Here is a 16771-nt window from a genome sequence, read left to right as displayed (position 1 = left end):
TAGTGTCTGAAATACGGTAATATCCAATATTCCATACAATTAGAAAATATATTTATGATTGTAATCCTACTGGTAATGTTTTTCATATTTAAATATACATTTTTTTAAAATGTGCAGAATTCGTAGTGGGCAGCACGGCGGCGCAGCGGTTAGCGCGTGTGCGGCACGGTTCTAAGGTCTTGGGCACCTCCTGTGTGGGTTCAAATCCAGCTACCGGACTTACTGTGCGGAGTTTGTATGTTCTCCCCGTGCTTGCGTGGGTTGCCTCCCACATTCCAAAGACATGCATTTCAGGTGGATTGGCCGGTCCAAATTGTCCCTAGGTGTGAATGAGCGAGCGAGTTGTCTGTCCCTGTGTGCCCTGCGATTGGCTGGCAACCAGTTGAGGGTGTCCCCTGCCCACTGCCCGAAGATAGCTGGGATATTCTCCAGCACCCCCGCGACCCTACTGAGGATAAGCGGTGCAGATAATGAGATGAGATGAGAATTCGTAGTCGCGCTCGACTCGGGAGGCTTTCGTGAATCAAACGGCGAGGAGACCAATCAGCGCTAATGTTCTCGCGGCGAACAATGACCTCCCTCCTCGCCAACCCTGACTTTGACCCTCCGTGGCTGAACGCCGCAGTACGGCGAAACGCCCGCATTATGTACGGCACGTAGGATAATGCCGGAAACGGGACGCGAAGGTGAACGCAGAGGACGTTCGGCCGTAAACAAGTGAAGGTGTTTGCGGCGGGATGACAGCATGGCGGGAAAAAACAACTTGTATCAGACGGCATCGCTCCCCGTGGCCAAACACGCTTGCGCTCTGAGGAAGATGCCGGCCAAGGCTGTCTGGCAACAGCTAATAGGAAGGAAACCTTGCGAGGCGCTAACTTCAAACGTAAGGAAAACTGGAGGGGGGTTTGGTGAGCTTGTTTGTGGGTGACTTTCAGCCTGGTTGAGTCTTGGCAGAGGTCAAAAGGGAGAGACTGGTCCAGGTTGCACTGATTTATAGAAACCGGGATTGAAAAAAAGTCTTGTGCATTAAAATTTGGTTTTCTACTTTTTTGGAGTCAAGTTGATAAGTGAATCTATTTTCAAAACTTCAAAACTTCATCTGTAAAACCCCAATGTGTAATATTTGACCACACGGGGCGGCATTGGCTCAGGAGGTAGAGCTGGGATCAAGAGATCGCAGTTCGAATCCCGGTTCCTCCGTGTTACATGTCAAAGTGTCCTTGGGTAAGACACTGAACCCCTAATACCCCCAATAAGCAGGTTAGCGCTTTACATGGCTGCACGGCCGCTATTGGGAAATGTGAAGCACACTGTAAAGCGCTTTGGGAAGTCTTGACTTGAAAAGCGCTATATAAATGCAGATCATTTCATTTCATTTCACTAGATGGCACTGTGTTGTCTGGTACGAGCCAGGGCCGGTTTTACACTGTAGGTCCTGGCAGCAGGATGCCGGACAAACATGAGGGGATTCCATGGTGAAAAATAAATACAAATTTTATTTATTTTTACAAAAAAATTGTATGTACACCAATGTCATGTCCCCTTAGGTGGTCTTTTCTGACTCTTTCTGGGAAATCGATACAGAGGAGGGGATTCCCAGCCTCGCTCAACCCAACTGATGTGTTGGGAGTCATTAGGTGACCAAACCCCCAATTCCAACCCCTAATGCTGAACGCCAAGCAGGGAGGCAATGAGTACCAATGGTTTAAGTCTTAGGTATGACCCGGCCGAGGCTTGAACCAGCGACCTCCCAGTCTCAGGGCAGGCGCCCTACCCCAAGGCCACCGAGCTACAAAAAAATAACTTTGGTATGATAGTTATTAGTATTTACATCAGTGTTGTCTCACTTTTGCTGGATGAAAGATTTTTTTGTACCTCTAGGGGGCGCTAAATACCACACTGTTCTTGGAAAATAATGATTGAAAGAACTATTTTTGACTGCTATAAATCAGTGGTCATTAAGACTGCACAATTAATTGAAATCTGATAGTTATTGATATGTGACATAGTGCGATTGTGTAATTGCAAGACACTGCGGTTTTAAAGCGAGCGAATTGTCTGTCCCTGTGTGCCCTGCGATGGGCTGGCAACCGGTTCAGGGTTTCCCCTGCCCACTGCCCGAAGATAGCTGGGATGGGCTCCAGCACCCCCGCGACCCTACTGAGGATAAGCAGTGCAGATAATGGATGAATGGATGGAGATTTCTGAAAAATGATAAGATAAGTTACATCAATGAAATTGATATGTTGGTAGATTGATAAATTCTTGCATTCTAGTTTGACAATGTAGAGGGAATTGCTACTTCAGATGTGTTGTTCTGTTTTTCATTTAATCAAATTGAATCGAGCGACGCAAGTGTTGGGAATTATCAAAATGTACCGTTCACCAAATTGTTCGAATTAGTTATCTGACTCCATTAACCAAACATGACCGACATTCATCCAACAATTATGCGCACTCGTTTCTTGAGAGAAAAATGACCAGGAAAGCCGACATTCACAAGGGGGCGGTTGTTTATTTTTCCTAACAGAAGAACTTAAGTGTTCTCAGGAGACGGCCAAAGAAATGACTTTGGAGTGTATGTGGGAAGCCTTTTTCTGAACTCCTTTTAGCTTTTTCTTCTTGCTCACTTCTCCCCGCAAGATGGCGTCTCAGCTCCTCCCATGGGCATGCCAAGCAGTTTTGCGCGCCTCGAGGTCTGGCTCTCCCACAACAGCGCCTGTCGTTCAGCGTCAGCAAATCCACGAGTCCTGTTATCAAAATTTCCCAGACAAAATATTATGCATTAGAACAGCCATTGAACTAAGGCCCAGTCAGTGAATATCTATTGCATTAAACTTAATACATGTAAATTTGTAGTCAATCATATAAAATCCTTTGTAGTCAAATGTATAAAATCCTTTACCGGTACTACAATATGTCGTGGAATAGAGTTGCCAGTTCCACCCCCAAATGCTTGGCAGCAGCCAGTCTTTTCCCTTTTCTTCCCTGAAAGCTTTTCCGTTTGGTTTAAAAATGCTGGATCACTTCCGCCTCGGTTGGGATCCTGTCTTTGCATCGGAAGCCCATTAATCTGGTGTGTCACTCAGCGGAATGCAAAACTCTCTTCTGGCCCCATCCCAGTGTGCATCTTCATTAGAGGCGAAGAACCTCTCGCGAATTGGCAGCACGATTTGATTGCAATCCCGAGGGCTGTGATTCGATTCGGTTATTGAATATTGACGGCGAATGGATTCATTCCGTATCCATTTAGGTGGCCATTTGCTCTCGATCATATTTGGGAATGCGGCTGTCATTTTGCGTCACGTCTTAAATACATAATGGTGCTCGCTGCTAGGAGTAGCTTCACGCACCTCTGGCGAGGTGCCATGACATCTGCCAGGGATTTATGGCATGTCTATATCACACCAGTTTGGAGTCACTCATAAAAAATTGTGAGAGAGGGAGGGAGGAATATTCACTCCAATGGTTTATGTTGATGCGGCAGTTTCCATCAGTCATTTTTGTTTAGGGGTAGGACGACTTGGAATTGTGAAATATGGAAATATTTTTTCACATTCTAACTCATAAAAATGCGAGCTGATGTATACATGTGCCTGTTATTTGAGGTATTTTTAATATCGCAGTGTTCTCGTTTGCCCGCGTCCCTGCGTCCTAGACGCATTATTTTTGCTGGGGACGCATCGTGTCAAATCAACGTGCGTCCCCGGGACGCCACTTTTTTGACACGAAATTGTCATTATCATTTTTTAACAAATATTTACCGCACTCCAAACTTTTCGTCAGGCAGATCCGCCATTGTTGTTTTGGTCTCGCGGTTTTCGTCTGCACACCGATCTCCAGTTCGAGTTGTGTAGTGAAAGTCCGTCTCTTTTTAAAGAACCGGCTTTTTCGGCTTAACTCATTAAAGAGAGCCGGCTCTCAAACGCCTCACTTGCTTTGATGCATTATATTACGAATGATTATGTTGTATAAAGAAGTTAAGAAAAAAAGGAAGTATAAAAGGAGAAAATGAAAAAAGACAGGCTTGTGGTGATCCCTTTTAATCAGTATATTACCAACAATAATTTAACGCAGAAAATGAATACATAATTTGAATAAGAAAATGTATTATTCTACTTAATTATATTTGCATGTATTTTTTCTTTCTACAGTGAATAAACCTTATTCATGTCGAGCAACTCAGGGTCTCACAACAAAATGTTCATTCACAATATATATGATATAAGGAAACACATGTACAATATAACATGTTAAACTACATAAATAAACATGTTTGATATTTTTGTATTTTGTAAGGGAAAATTGGACAGTTTGTAAGGGCATGGAGCACACTAAATTTTGTGTGAAATTAGTTTGAAAAACCTAAACTAAATTAGATCTGACCCCGCGGGCCGCCTGTTTGACACCCCTGACCTATATTTTATGTTGACAATATCTTTTTATTATTTGCCCTCATGTAAGTTTTAGATCAGGTGGTGTCATAATATTCTGTAGTCTGTAAAAGTCAGCTCTTTGAGACTCTTTGTGATTAAGGGCGTCACAAATAAACATGACTTGACTTGAGGTTTTTGAGTTTTTCCTTGCCCTCATGTAGGTTTTAGATCAGTGGTTGCTGTCATAATAGTCTGTGGTTTGCAATCATCTGTGGTCTGTGCAGCCCTTTGAGACTCTTTGTGATTATGGGCTATACAAATAAACATGACTTGACTTGATCTGTCACTGATATAAACCAATGCAACCTAATTCCATGATGCATTGCGATGCCTTGTTACGAAAACGATTCGTTTTTAATTTCAAATTTGTTTGAACCGGTGACGTAACACCTTTGAACCCTCCTGCCCCTGTTGTTGTCGCGTTTCCTGGAGGTTTTGGCAAGCACGAAGAAGACGGTCCACAAATAAACGTGACCTTAAAAGAGACAGCTGCGACAACAATCAGAGAAATGCGCTTTACTCGATTTTGAGGCCGCCCGTTTTCCACAAGAGCGAGCGACGCCTCGTTGATTGAGGTTATCGACGGGTATATCGTCAAAGCGTCTTTGTATATTTCAATCGGTGGCAGACACCTGCGATTGTGGCTTCCCTTTTAACGGCGGTCTGTCAAAGCTGCATGGCTGGCAACTACGTCTCAGTTCTCCTTTTCCGTTCCGCACACAGCTCCTTTTTTATCCGTTTCCGCGCACGTTTCGCGCGAGCGGGAAATTGACGAGTCTCCTCACTCCTTCCTGTAGGGCGGTTTGCTACTGATTGAGTTGATGGTTTTTATAAAAAGTCTATTAATACCAAGCCTGTGAGAAACACATACTATTCCCTCGTGTTGTTTCATGAAATAGTTCATTTGCATGTACGTTTCTTCAATTTTAGTGTTTAATTAGATTTCTTAACACAAAGTTCGACTCATTTTGACTTGTTCAACCACACGTGTGTCCAAAATTACGGATTATGCTGATAGAAGAATTATTTGCATTTTTTGGGGAACAGATGCCCACTACATTATGGCTACTTCTTTATTGGACACACAAGCATTATTTACCGTATTTTCTGCACTATAAGGCGCACCGGGTATAGGGCGCACCCCCAAAAATGGTTTTTGGTCCTATATTTTCCATACATAAGGCGCACCGGATTATAAGGCGCTAAAATGGGAACGTCGACAAAACAGTCAGATAGTTCAGTCAAACTTATTACCCCCTTAACATTCTGAAAGCTTGCAAAGAAGCAAATACGTGTCTCAGACATGCACGGAAACAGTGTCTGTACGATGTCACCAATAACTCAAATGCATCGTTCAAAATATCATTCGGAGGGTTAAAGTCTTGGGATTCAAGAAATGCCAAACATTTCTTAGTTTCTATTTTATTTTTTGCTGGCAACTGTGTGGACAGCAAAGTAAGAATTTTCATTGTGCAGGGAAACGGGGTTCTTTACTGTGCATATGACAACAAAGACTTTGAATTGAATTTAGTTTAAAAATAGACTCATCACAGAAACATCAAGATCGTTCTAAAACAAGATACCGGGAAAATATAAAGCCGCATAGCTCACCTAAGTTCTCTTGCAGCCATCACATTCAATAATGATACTTAACCATGGTCTTCTTACAACCGTGAGTGTAGTAAATCCAGGAGAGTAAAATATTTACAAATACAGAATAGCAAAAAAATGTTTTCTCTATGCCGTTGTGCAACCCAACGTGTGATTCACATTCATCTTTTTCGGCCAATTGCAAGCTTTGTTTCGCCTCTTTAGCCAATGCGAGCCTGTAAATGATAAAAAGGATCCGCCTTTTTTACCGCCGAATAACTTTAGCCAATAGTGACTGATTCAAATGATATTTGACACATTGGTTAGGAAATGAAACGCCGGTATATAAATCCCAGCATACACCGCGGACTACTTCTTCTTCGAGGGAAAATCTAGTCGGCGGCTGCTTGCCTTAGTTGCAAGACTATGCTACTTAATATAGATCCATATATAAGGCGCACTGTATTATAAGGCGCATGGTCAGCTTTTGAAAAAAATAAAGGCTTTTAGGTGCGCCTTATAGTGCGGAAAATACGGTAATATAAACACCCTGTTTGGTCAGCAAACCTTGCCGCAGAACAAATTTTCTTCAACAATATAATGATTTGTAAATATTAATTCGGCCTTGTTGGTGATAGGAATGAGTGGAGAGGTGTTGTAAAAGGACAGTGGGATATTTGGACGCGTTCTAAGGGATGGGCAGGGCACTTCTTTTATGCGGCAGGGGTAAACCAGTGAAAGCTGTCGGGCCCTGCTGTTGAACAGAAGAGTGTTGTGTCACCCTGACCTGAGTGACATGGCCGCTTTCTTGTGTCCATTTTCATCTGGAGGGACAAAAGCATGACAAACTCAGGTGCAGAGGTGCCTAACTTGTTTGGGTGTTTGGGCATTTGGGTTGGCCATGGTCCAAAAATGTTTGTGTGTGTTTTTTTGTTATTTTTTCCCTTTTTTTTCTTTGTAATTGTATGTGTTTGTCTTGCTGTCGGTCACCCCTCTTGAGGGATATGACCAAGGTAGATGGATAGATAGAATTAGGCCTGTCACAACAACAGATTTTATTTCAGCAGTAAATAACGATAATCAACATTAGTGTCAATTTTTCAAAATCATAAGGCCATTTTCAGTTATGCATGTACATAATATAGTAGTCTTTGAGATCAATGGCAATAAAATCCTATTCTATCTATAAATGTGTTGCAAATAAAATTGACTAATATTCATTTTTTTCTCTGTTTGTGTAATGCATGTTTTTGCCCATACTGAAATGCTACATTTTTGATTGCTATTAAGGTTTCAGTTTGATCACAATCTCGCAGTAAAGCTACAGACTGAACATTCATTTCACAACAGTAGCTTAAAGCCCAAGTGTGTAATATCTGACCAATGGATGGCACTGTGTCGTCTATTGTGAGCGTGTGCCAGTGCCACAGAGCATAGCGTGGTGGCTGGATGCCGAACAAACATGGCGGCAATCTCACTGTGGATTCCATTAAGTAAAAGTCAACACATTTATTGGCCTGTGATGGTTTTTTCTCTTTTTTTGTAGCATTATTAACATTGGTAAGATAGTTCATGTGTTTTTGCCCAATATTCAAATACATGTTTTTTTGTTTTTTTTTACTGAATGAAAGTTTTTTTGTAATACTAGGAAACACTAAATATTGTACATTGTCCCTTTGAGCAAACAAAAAGCATTCCCCCGATTCAACACAATCTGATATTTTAACACAAAATATTTATTTGGACTACGGTATTAAGAAAAATATGCCTGTAATATCTTATTTAGGATTTTAAAAAGTATTAACGTTAAAAAAAATACATTTTCATGTCAGAGCCGAGCAAGTATTGTTTTTTTTTTAAACAGTCCCAAGTAAGACTACTAGCAATCAATTTACCGTAACATGTTTGGTAGGACAAAAAAAGTCCTTCAATTCATCAAAATCGGCATAATCACAAAGTATTTTCTTATTTACTGTTTGATTAGTTGACCAATAGATTACAGGGAATATTTATTGGTCATACAAAACTGTATGCTCGTAAATAGCTAAAGAAAAGTCCGAGCTGTACCAGCAAGTAAAAATAAGGTTCATACAGGTGCTTGAAATCCTTGAAAATGCTTGGCTATTGCTGTGTATTCAAGGGTGGACAAGTGTTTGAAATTAGGGTGAAATGCTCGAATTTGTCATGTTTCACATCAAGTCTGCTTAAAAATCGCGCCAACTTTGCTCTATGATCGCTTCGCTTTGCCATTGCAATTCTTCTTTGCTCATGATTAAGTGCAGCTGGCATTCGTTTTAATTTGGTTGTCTTATGAAGCATCATCAGCCCCTATGGGTCGCACCCAGGAAGACAGGCGCCTGCTACACCTAAACAGCACTGTGACATTTATATGAGTGCAAGGAACAAGAAGCACGGCAGCGCAGTGGTTAGCGCGTGTGCGGCACAGTTCTGAGGTCATGAGATCGAACCGCCTGTGTGGAGTTTGCATGTTCTCCCCGTGCTTGCGTGGGTTTCCTCCGGTTACTCCGGTTTCCTCCCACATTCCAAAAACATGCTTGTCAGGTTAATTGGCCGGTCCAAATTGTCCCTAGGTGTGAATGAGCGAGCGAATTGTCTGTTCCTGTGTGCCCTGCGACTGGCTGGGAACCAGTTCAGGGAGTCCCCTGCCCACTGCCTGCAGATAGCTGGGATGGGCTCCAGAGCCACTGCAACCCTACTGAGGATAAGTGGTGCATATAATGGCTGGATGGATTATGTAACAATAATGGACATTTATCATGGGCAATACAAATTGAAATGGTAAGACCTTCCTGCAACTGAAAATATTGACACACTTTTTGTTCAGATCAACATATACTGTATACTCGCAATTTGCTCAAGATTTAATATGTCTCAACAAATGGCATTTGCCAATTTCAGATATATTTGTGGCTCTGCAAAATACATAATTCAAATTTGATTTTTTTAATGGTACTGGAAAATTGTTGAAAGTCCTTAAAAGTGGCCATTAAAAAAGGTATACAAACCCTGTAAAAAATGGCATCGCCAGTGGTACCAGTGGAGATGTAAATGCAAAGCTAACCCCTTGTCAGTTGTGCTTTTTTTGGCACCTCTTCAAGGTTTACCCTGCCTTGTAAATCCAGCCGTGCACCTTGCTCCGTTATTTGATCTCGATTTAGCATGACTATATTTCCCTTTTCCAAATGATCCTTATTTGAAATGACGCCGCTCACTGCTTGGTAAATGAAACCTCCGTGCCTGCCAGGTCCTTTGAATGTCTCTTGGAGTTTATTAAAAGCACCAGCTTCCCTCTTCCAACTCTCCACAGCTGCATGAGTCTGAAAGAATAATCAAGGACAAAAGTCCTCAATGAAGAACAGAGCGCTGTATCAGTCGCTTTTGTTCGGTCTGACAATGAACCCTCCCAGATATTTGTCATGTGTAGCAGGCTATTTTTAATTAGACTTTCCATATTTCTCGACATCCCCCGAGCACATCCACTCTGACAGCCAGCGCGACCAGACCGACGCGACGCCACGCTTTCTACTAAACTCGACATCACATTTCAGGCGCTTCGCCTGCAAATAAGCAAGCCGTCCCGCTGAACAGACATGGCTTCTATTTCTCAGCCCAAATGGGATTCGAGATGGGTTTTACATACTCGGAGGCAGTCCGTACAGCGAGGCAGGACATGCCAAAAACAAGCCGGTGCTTTGTCATGCCCATCAGGCAAACACGCGCGCTGCTACTGTCCATAAACGCGCCGTGTGATGGATGAAACTACCAGTGCGCAATTTCGGGAAGAGAAAGTCCGTGTCGAAAGACCACAAAAGCGTTCTGACGTGGGCTAAATGTACTGCTGGTCTGTCAGACCTTAGAATCAATGGACGAGGCAAGTTCCATGTGCTATAAATTATCGATTTAATAATGCGAGCTTCTCTGTTTAAATTTCTACATCACAGATGTCGAGCATTTAATTTCGCATGTATTGTGGGATGCTGAACAAATTTAATTGGAGGAAAAAGTGATAATTCCGTTTTTAGAAACAGTGTAATTACTGCTGTTTTATATTGGTCTGAAGTTTCCATTCAGATGAGTAACTAAAGGGCAATAAATCTGACCAACATGTCAATTAGTCCATAAAGTTGGATCCGCCCAGCTCTGTCTGTCCCTCACCCCCTCATACACCCCCCCCCCGGAGGAAAACAAAGCCAATACAACAAGGACAGTACTAACATCTTCTTTGTTCCTTTATCTCTTTGTTTTCCTTATCCTCGCTGTAAAATGTGGACCTGGAGTGCCACGTCCAATTTCGTTGTCCCAATATATCCCATGTTGTAACAATGACAATAAAGGTATATTCTATTCTATTCTAAATTGGATCACTCAACATGTTCCTTTCAATCCGGGCAATATGAAAAAAACCTGAAATTGTTTTATGCAAATTCATAGTTGAGTTTCACTGGTTTACCCCTGCCGCATCATACATTGTATGTGTTTGTCTTGCTGTCGGTCACCCCTCTTGAGGGATATGACCACTGTAGATAGATAGTTGAGTTTCAGGTCTAGCATAGATCTCGTAAGGAAATCGGGTAAGGTTTATGATGATCTTTTTCAAAAACAATAACAAATTGCTGGTTTCTTGTCAAATCTTCAATTTTATACCTCAATTTGTTTTTATTACCATAAATTATTCATAGTTGAGTTATTGTTGTAGCTCAGGGGTATCCAACATGGTGCCCGTGGGCACCAGGTAGCACCGTAAAGACAGCTGAGTCACCTGTGGACTGATTCTGAGAATAGCTTACCGTTGGTGGGTCAATGTTAATTTTTTTTTTTTTATTGGTTTACTGCGTCTAATTGAACTATACTTGCCAAAAACTAACCTGGTAATTACATAGAAAGAACATAGTAATATAAGTTATTTTAGAAATGCATATAAAACTAGTAGCCCTCTGTGCCAATTAATAACTAAAATTAGCCATTAGTTTTAAAAAAGGTTAGAGACCCCCGGTTTACCCTATATCATGTCAGTTCATTGGTAAAATGTTTTCCTTCATACTTTTCAAAATAGGAAAATATGAAGGGATCTGGTCAAATATTGGTAAAAAAAAATAAAATAATTTCAAACCCCTAAATTGTTATGGAAAACATAAGTTCGTATTGGTCTAGGTATTGGGTTGGCCTATATCTTCTCAGAAAATCATAAATGTTTTTTTTTTCCTTAAATAAAAGAAACTCGTCTCTGATCAAAAATTGGTCAAACTTACTTCCTCTTTTAATGAATAAAAAAATATTTTAACCATTAGTTCATTTTTAACAGCAACCAAATATTTTGAATGAACCTGCTGTTCTCAAACAAATTCAATTTGTTTTGAGTATCTTAATTATAAAGAATTCAAAGATTATGTATTCTAAAATGTACTATTTCTACTATATACTATTACATAAGTGTTAAATGTATCCTTGTTTTCCTACGTAAAACAAGAATAAGAGAGAGAGTGTTGTTTGAATGAGACTATGTTCAACAAAAGAGTGTGCTGTGCTAATGCTAGCAGTGCTATTCTGGATGAACTCTCCTTCCTTGCAGGGATTTAGCGGCTCCGGTTACCTTCAAGCTTTGGACCCGTCAGCTCTTTTGCGTCCCTTTTTGCCGCAGTGGAACTGCTCCAGATGAGAAAAAAGGGGGCCAAAGCGCAAACAAACGAACGACTGTTACGCGGTCAAACACAATTGCCAACTGAGTGACCCAGATAACGGCTAGTCAAAGCATTTGATTCACGCAGGTTGTTTTTTGTGCCTTTCCGTTAAGTGCCGTGTTATTTTCTATGCAGGCGTTTTAGACTTCCATCGAGGTAGAAATTGCCAACGTTAGCTGTCGTTTCCTTTCGGAATAATTGCCCCGATCTCGCGGAAGCGCAGCTCACATCTGCAAGATTCCTTCTTCTCCGGCATACGTTCTGCCGTGGTCTCCTTGGTTGCTGGTGGAGAGTAATTGGGTTCTCCTGAGGGAGGAGGGTGCTTCCTCCAAAGCTTCCATCGGCAGCGGTCAGGCAGGCAAGCGCCGGCAGGGCAGGGAGGACAGAGGGCCGAGCCGGATTCTGGCACGGCTAAACCTGATGCTGACTGACAGTAATGAAGGCGGCCATGCAGCCAAGGACGACGGGCTGAGCAGAGCACCAGAGGAGGCCAACTTGAAGGATCTCCTTTAAAGAGTTTTTTTCCTGCGCCTTGGAATTTGTATCTCAGAGTTAATTGACATCGCTGTTGAAAATTTTGTGGTCACCCAGACAATTTTGTGTTCTTCATGAAAAAGTCACACTTTTATTAAGTCAATTGTCCAATTTTACCAAGGAAAATACCCGTTTCATTGACACCGCCCTCTGTCACGTATCTAATTAGAAGGCGCAGGGTGCGTAGCGTCCGAGACAGAAGGCATTAGAGGAAGAGAAAGGTTCAGATGGGTTGTTGCTCGGTGTTGTTTAATAATCGACCTAATAAGATGCTGATAGAGATATTCGTCAAATTCCCAAATATCGGTGGAGATAATTGGTTGACCTCTACTCAGGGCTCAGCACCCCAAATTCTACACAGGTAGCACCAATGGACTACAACACTTCCTCACAGAGCTCTCAAAGGATTTTATGACGGCACAAGTTGACTGGAAATGAACCCAAAACTACCATCACATGTAACTAAAGCAATGGCAAGGTGTGGAGTGACAAAAACCACATTAAAAGCCAAAAATAGCTGTTGGAAATGGAGTGATTCATTATGTGCATTGGCCACAGCTAGAAAAAAATAGTTTATGACAGCTGCATACAATGAAGGAGAGAAGATGGATGCCTGTGTACATATTTATGGACTATGTTAAGGTCCCTGGTACTATTGAATGTTATTTTGGAGTTTTTCCTTGCCCTCATGTAGGTTTAACATCAAGGGATTTTGTAACTACCACAGTTTTGGTCCTGTGCAGCCATTTGAGACTCTGTGATTAAGTGCTATATAAATAAATGTGACTTGACTTCAGTTCTCCTTGCTCAGCCGCCAAAGTGCTATTCCGCTGAGCAATTGGGCATTGTTATTAGCTAGCCGTTTGTCCTGATGATGAGCATTGGGTTGTTAGTAAAGAGCAGAGAAGCTTTGAGAGCAAAACCAGGATGTGCTAGCTTAAACACAGCATGCGGCATGTGGGTCGCACTCATCCCATTAAGGAAGAATCCTAGGCCCCCTCAATCCAAACATGTGTTACATGTCAGTGGGCGATAAAAAAAAAAAGATGAATGTTGCAAAAGAGATTAAATAGTATGTTGGTAGACCAGCGCAGGGCGCTAAAGAGCTTGGCTGTAATGCTGCGGTCCTCATCTGTGACCTTTATCTTTGGTACATCATTCACCATTTTACTGCTGACATGTTGGCTCATGCCATTAATTTTTCATCGCGGGCAATGTCAGCCGCATCATATTTTATCATCTGTATACATTTGTGTCATGTTCTCACGTCGGCCTGCCGGGGTTTGTATGTGTCCGTTTGCCTGCCTCAGGGTTTGGACCCTGTTTTCTTTAAAAAAAAGAAAAACACTTGACACAATAAGACAGCTGTGAAAAAGAGTCAATGTAATATATGAGGGGCATATAATTAGCCAGAGTAAATTTACATTAGTGTAATAATAGAATCATATTCGTGCAATGAGTATGCAGGGACTAAAATCAAACATGTGTAATGAACTTCAGTGAACTGCTGAAAGAAATGGACACAAAATGTCTTGAAGGGACAGTGTTTATTATTTGACCACTAGATGTCACTGGAATATGAAGTGCAGCTGAAAGTATGTGTTAAAATGCACAAGGAAAGTGACCAAATCACACTGTCTTTTAGTATTTTTGCCCAGACATTTGTAAGGGTTTCAGTCTTTGGGTAGCCGTACCAGCAAGATGGCAGACAATTATACCAGTTCCCTCAAGGTGAGGCTTATAATGTGAAATTAATGCAAAGTTCTTAACTGAGTATTTTAAAAACTGCACATTTATATGTTCATAGATTTTACTGTCCAGAATTTGGAAATGTGTTACCTCTTGCCGCCATCCCTTTCCTCCAAGTCATGTTGCACTCAAATAAACTCTCCTTTTTGTAGTTTTTTTTTGTGGGATTGTGTTGACATTTAGACTGTACTCGAAACAAGACTTCTCTTACTTTTTACCTTTTTCATGCTACACTAACAAAAACTAAGGACGGGCATAAAGTCACGATCCACCCCCTCTTTCCCCCCCTTTCCTTCTACGTTATGTGTTGCACGTCCCGAAAAGCGTAGCTAAAAGTAAGATAAAAACAGATCGGCGCGGTGGGAAAAAATTTTAAAAGCTGTTTACGGCCATACCACCCTGAAAACGCTGTAAGGTATGCAGTGTCGGGCCTGGTTAGTTTTCAGATGGGAAACCACCAGGAAATACCAGGTGCTGTATTGGTCATTTGGAGCACGCTCTGCTGCAACAGCACTTATTGTACCACATCGTACAGTAGGTGAAAATGAATTTCCCTTTTGGACCAAATAAATATAATTGTTAACACGTACTTAATAGAGAAAGTATACTACTACACACTTTTTAAGGACTTCTTAAATGAGACACTCCACCTCTAATGAATGAAGAATTAGTTTGCCACCAGGAAGGGCTAAATAATACCTCTTTTTCCTTAACCACAAATATGTTTTTCATACTTGATACTAGGGCTTAAACAAATATTTATTTGATTAATGTGTTAAAAACTTTTTTCACTCATTTTGAATGAATCGGATAAATTAACAGATACATTTTTTTGGGAGACGACGCTCAATGGTTGCCCTTGCCCTCTATTATGTGCGAGAAAATTTAGAATTGGAACTGTCTTTATTGTCATTGAGAACAACGTAGTAAACATTGCTTACGCTAAGATGAGACATGGCACTCCAGGAGAAACATGTCATATTGAGAACAATACAGCCCTACTTATGAACGAGAGGTTCCAGATGATCGTTTGTAAGTTGAATTTTTTCGTCAGTTGCTTCAGAGATATATTTTTTATGTTTAAGGCTTGTATATGTAACCTGTATTTTGTACTGAAAAATAAACATTTCATCAAATGATATGCTCTATAAGAGAAATAAAGTTAAGTTAAACTTACTTTTGGAAGATGTGCTTCAAGAGGTCCTCCTCTGTGGTAGAGTGAACGAAAAAAAAGCGATCCGACCATTTTCTCAACAATAAAAATCTCAACGTCCTTAGCGCGCTGGAGATACAGTATAGTAAGTTTACACACGAACTAGGAAGAGGAAGCAGGATTTCTTCTTCGGAGTTGATGCTCGGTGAGCTCTCACAGTGCCACATGCGGGTAGCGGCAGAAAGAAGCACTACAGTACTGTCCTGTCCTCGTAAAAAGCTGCACAATACAAAATCAAATTTACAGCAATGTCCGGATATTTTTCGACATCCAGAGAAAAAAATGTTTGTATTTCCTGTTTTTTTTATGGTCGTAAGTAGTGGAGCGTCTCTACAACGAAAAATAATGTCAGGATAAAGAGACGAATTTGCAGAATTATTATTATTTTCCAAATAAGAAGCAAATTGCGGGCATCGGGCAACAACTTTCTCCCTCCAAAATGGTCTCTTCTCCTGGGACTTAAAAATAAACACTAAAATAATTGCTCAGGACAGTAAAATCTGTCCTGCTGTGGAAATAATAGCCTGAAGATTCTGGGTTTCTTTTAATCCGAACGGTTTTTAAACAATGCAGATCTGACTCGTTAATTAGTTTCACCTATAATCATTTCATCTAATGGTCTCCCCCTCAAAAAAAAACCACTAAATGGACCGAAGCAATTTGAGCTACTATAATTTCGATATAAACAAATTGATGCGTGGAGTAAACGCACCAAAAGCCAGTACGTTATGTTTAATTACAGAATTAACAATGTTTATCACAGACAGACAAATATTAGACATTTCCTTAACCACAGATTTAAAACTGCGCCAGCAAATGGATAACCGCGCCAATTATAATCTCTCACCGTTTATTCCAAATGCCAGCCCCAGTGTTGAAAAAAAGAATCCTGCGACTTCAATGCACTCATTTTAATTGCAGCAAATTCATAAATGAAGTCATTATCCCACGTTATTCATTCCAAGTAACTTGAAATGAGATATCCTTTGACTCGCCAGCACATTTTCATCATCCCGCGCTCCAAAATGTGCACGTCAACTTTTCTTTTTCATTTTTTTTTTTTAATTTCTCGTAAGACCGGGTCGTTTGGACTCATTTTTGGTGAAACTAACTGCGGAGAGCTCATTGCTTTTAAAGTGAGATGATCAAGTTTAATTGACCGTGATTGACACCAGGCCCAGACACGACGACTGCTTGAATATTCCCTGTAATCGGTCCAAACTCTGTGTGCTACAGTTGTGGCAATGACCCCAAAATTAAATAAACAAACCAAAAAAAGGATTACAGCGTAAAGGGGTTCAGGGGCATTCCCCCCAGGAAGAACATTTTTAAAATTTTAATTCGATTTTATTTTCTGGTGCAATTTTAGACCAAAATCAACAAGTAAGCTCTACGATGAATGAATCCTCTTGTAAACTATTGCATCGTAAATACATTAGTTACGAAAGGCGGACACAGCAAACAAGACACACCTTCAAAACATGCTAAACGAGACAGGAGTTAATGCAAAAAATAGGTGCTCTATTTACTCGCAGCAAGATAGATTATGT

The 16771-nt window shown here is 41.0% G+C and overlaps 1 protein-coding gene across 4 annotated transcripts in view; it reads left to right on the top strand.

The window, feature by feature from the left end:
* The window catches only part of msi2b (musashi RNA-binding protein 2b), a 576812-nt gene that overhangs the window by 30864 nt on the left and 529177 nt on the right, over positions 1 to 16771 (top strand). The gene's annotated exons all lie outside the window — the stretch shown is intronic.

Source organism: Urocampus carinirostris, chromosome 17, assembly GCF_059441175.1.
Source record: "Urocampus carinirostris isolate Australia breed hairy pipefish chromosome 17, RoL_Ucar_1.0, whole genome shotgun sequence".
Taxonomy (NCBI): Eukaryota; Metazoa; Chordata; class Actinopteri; order Syngnathiformes; family Syngnathidae; genus Urocampus; species Urocampus carinirostris.
The sequence above is the reverse complement of the archived record's forward strand: the minus strand, read 5'-3'. Positions and strand labels throughout refer to the sequence as shown.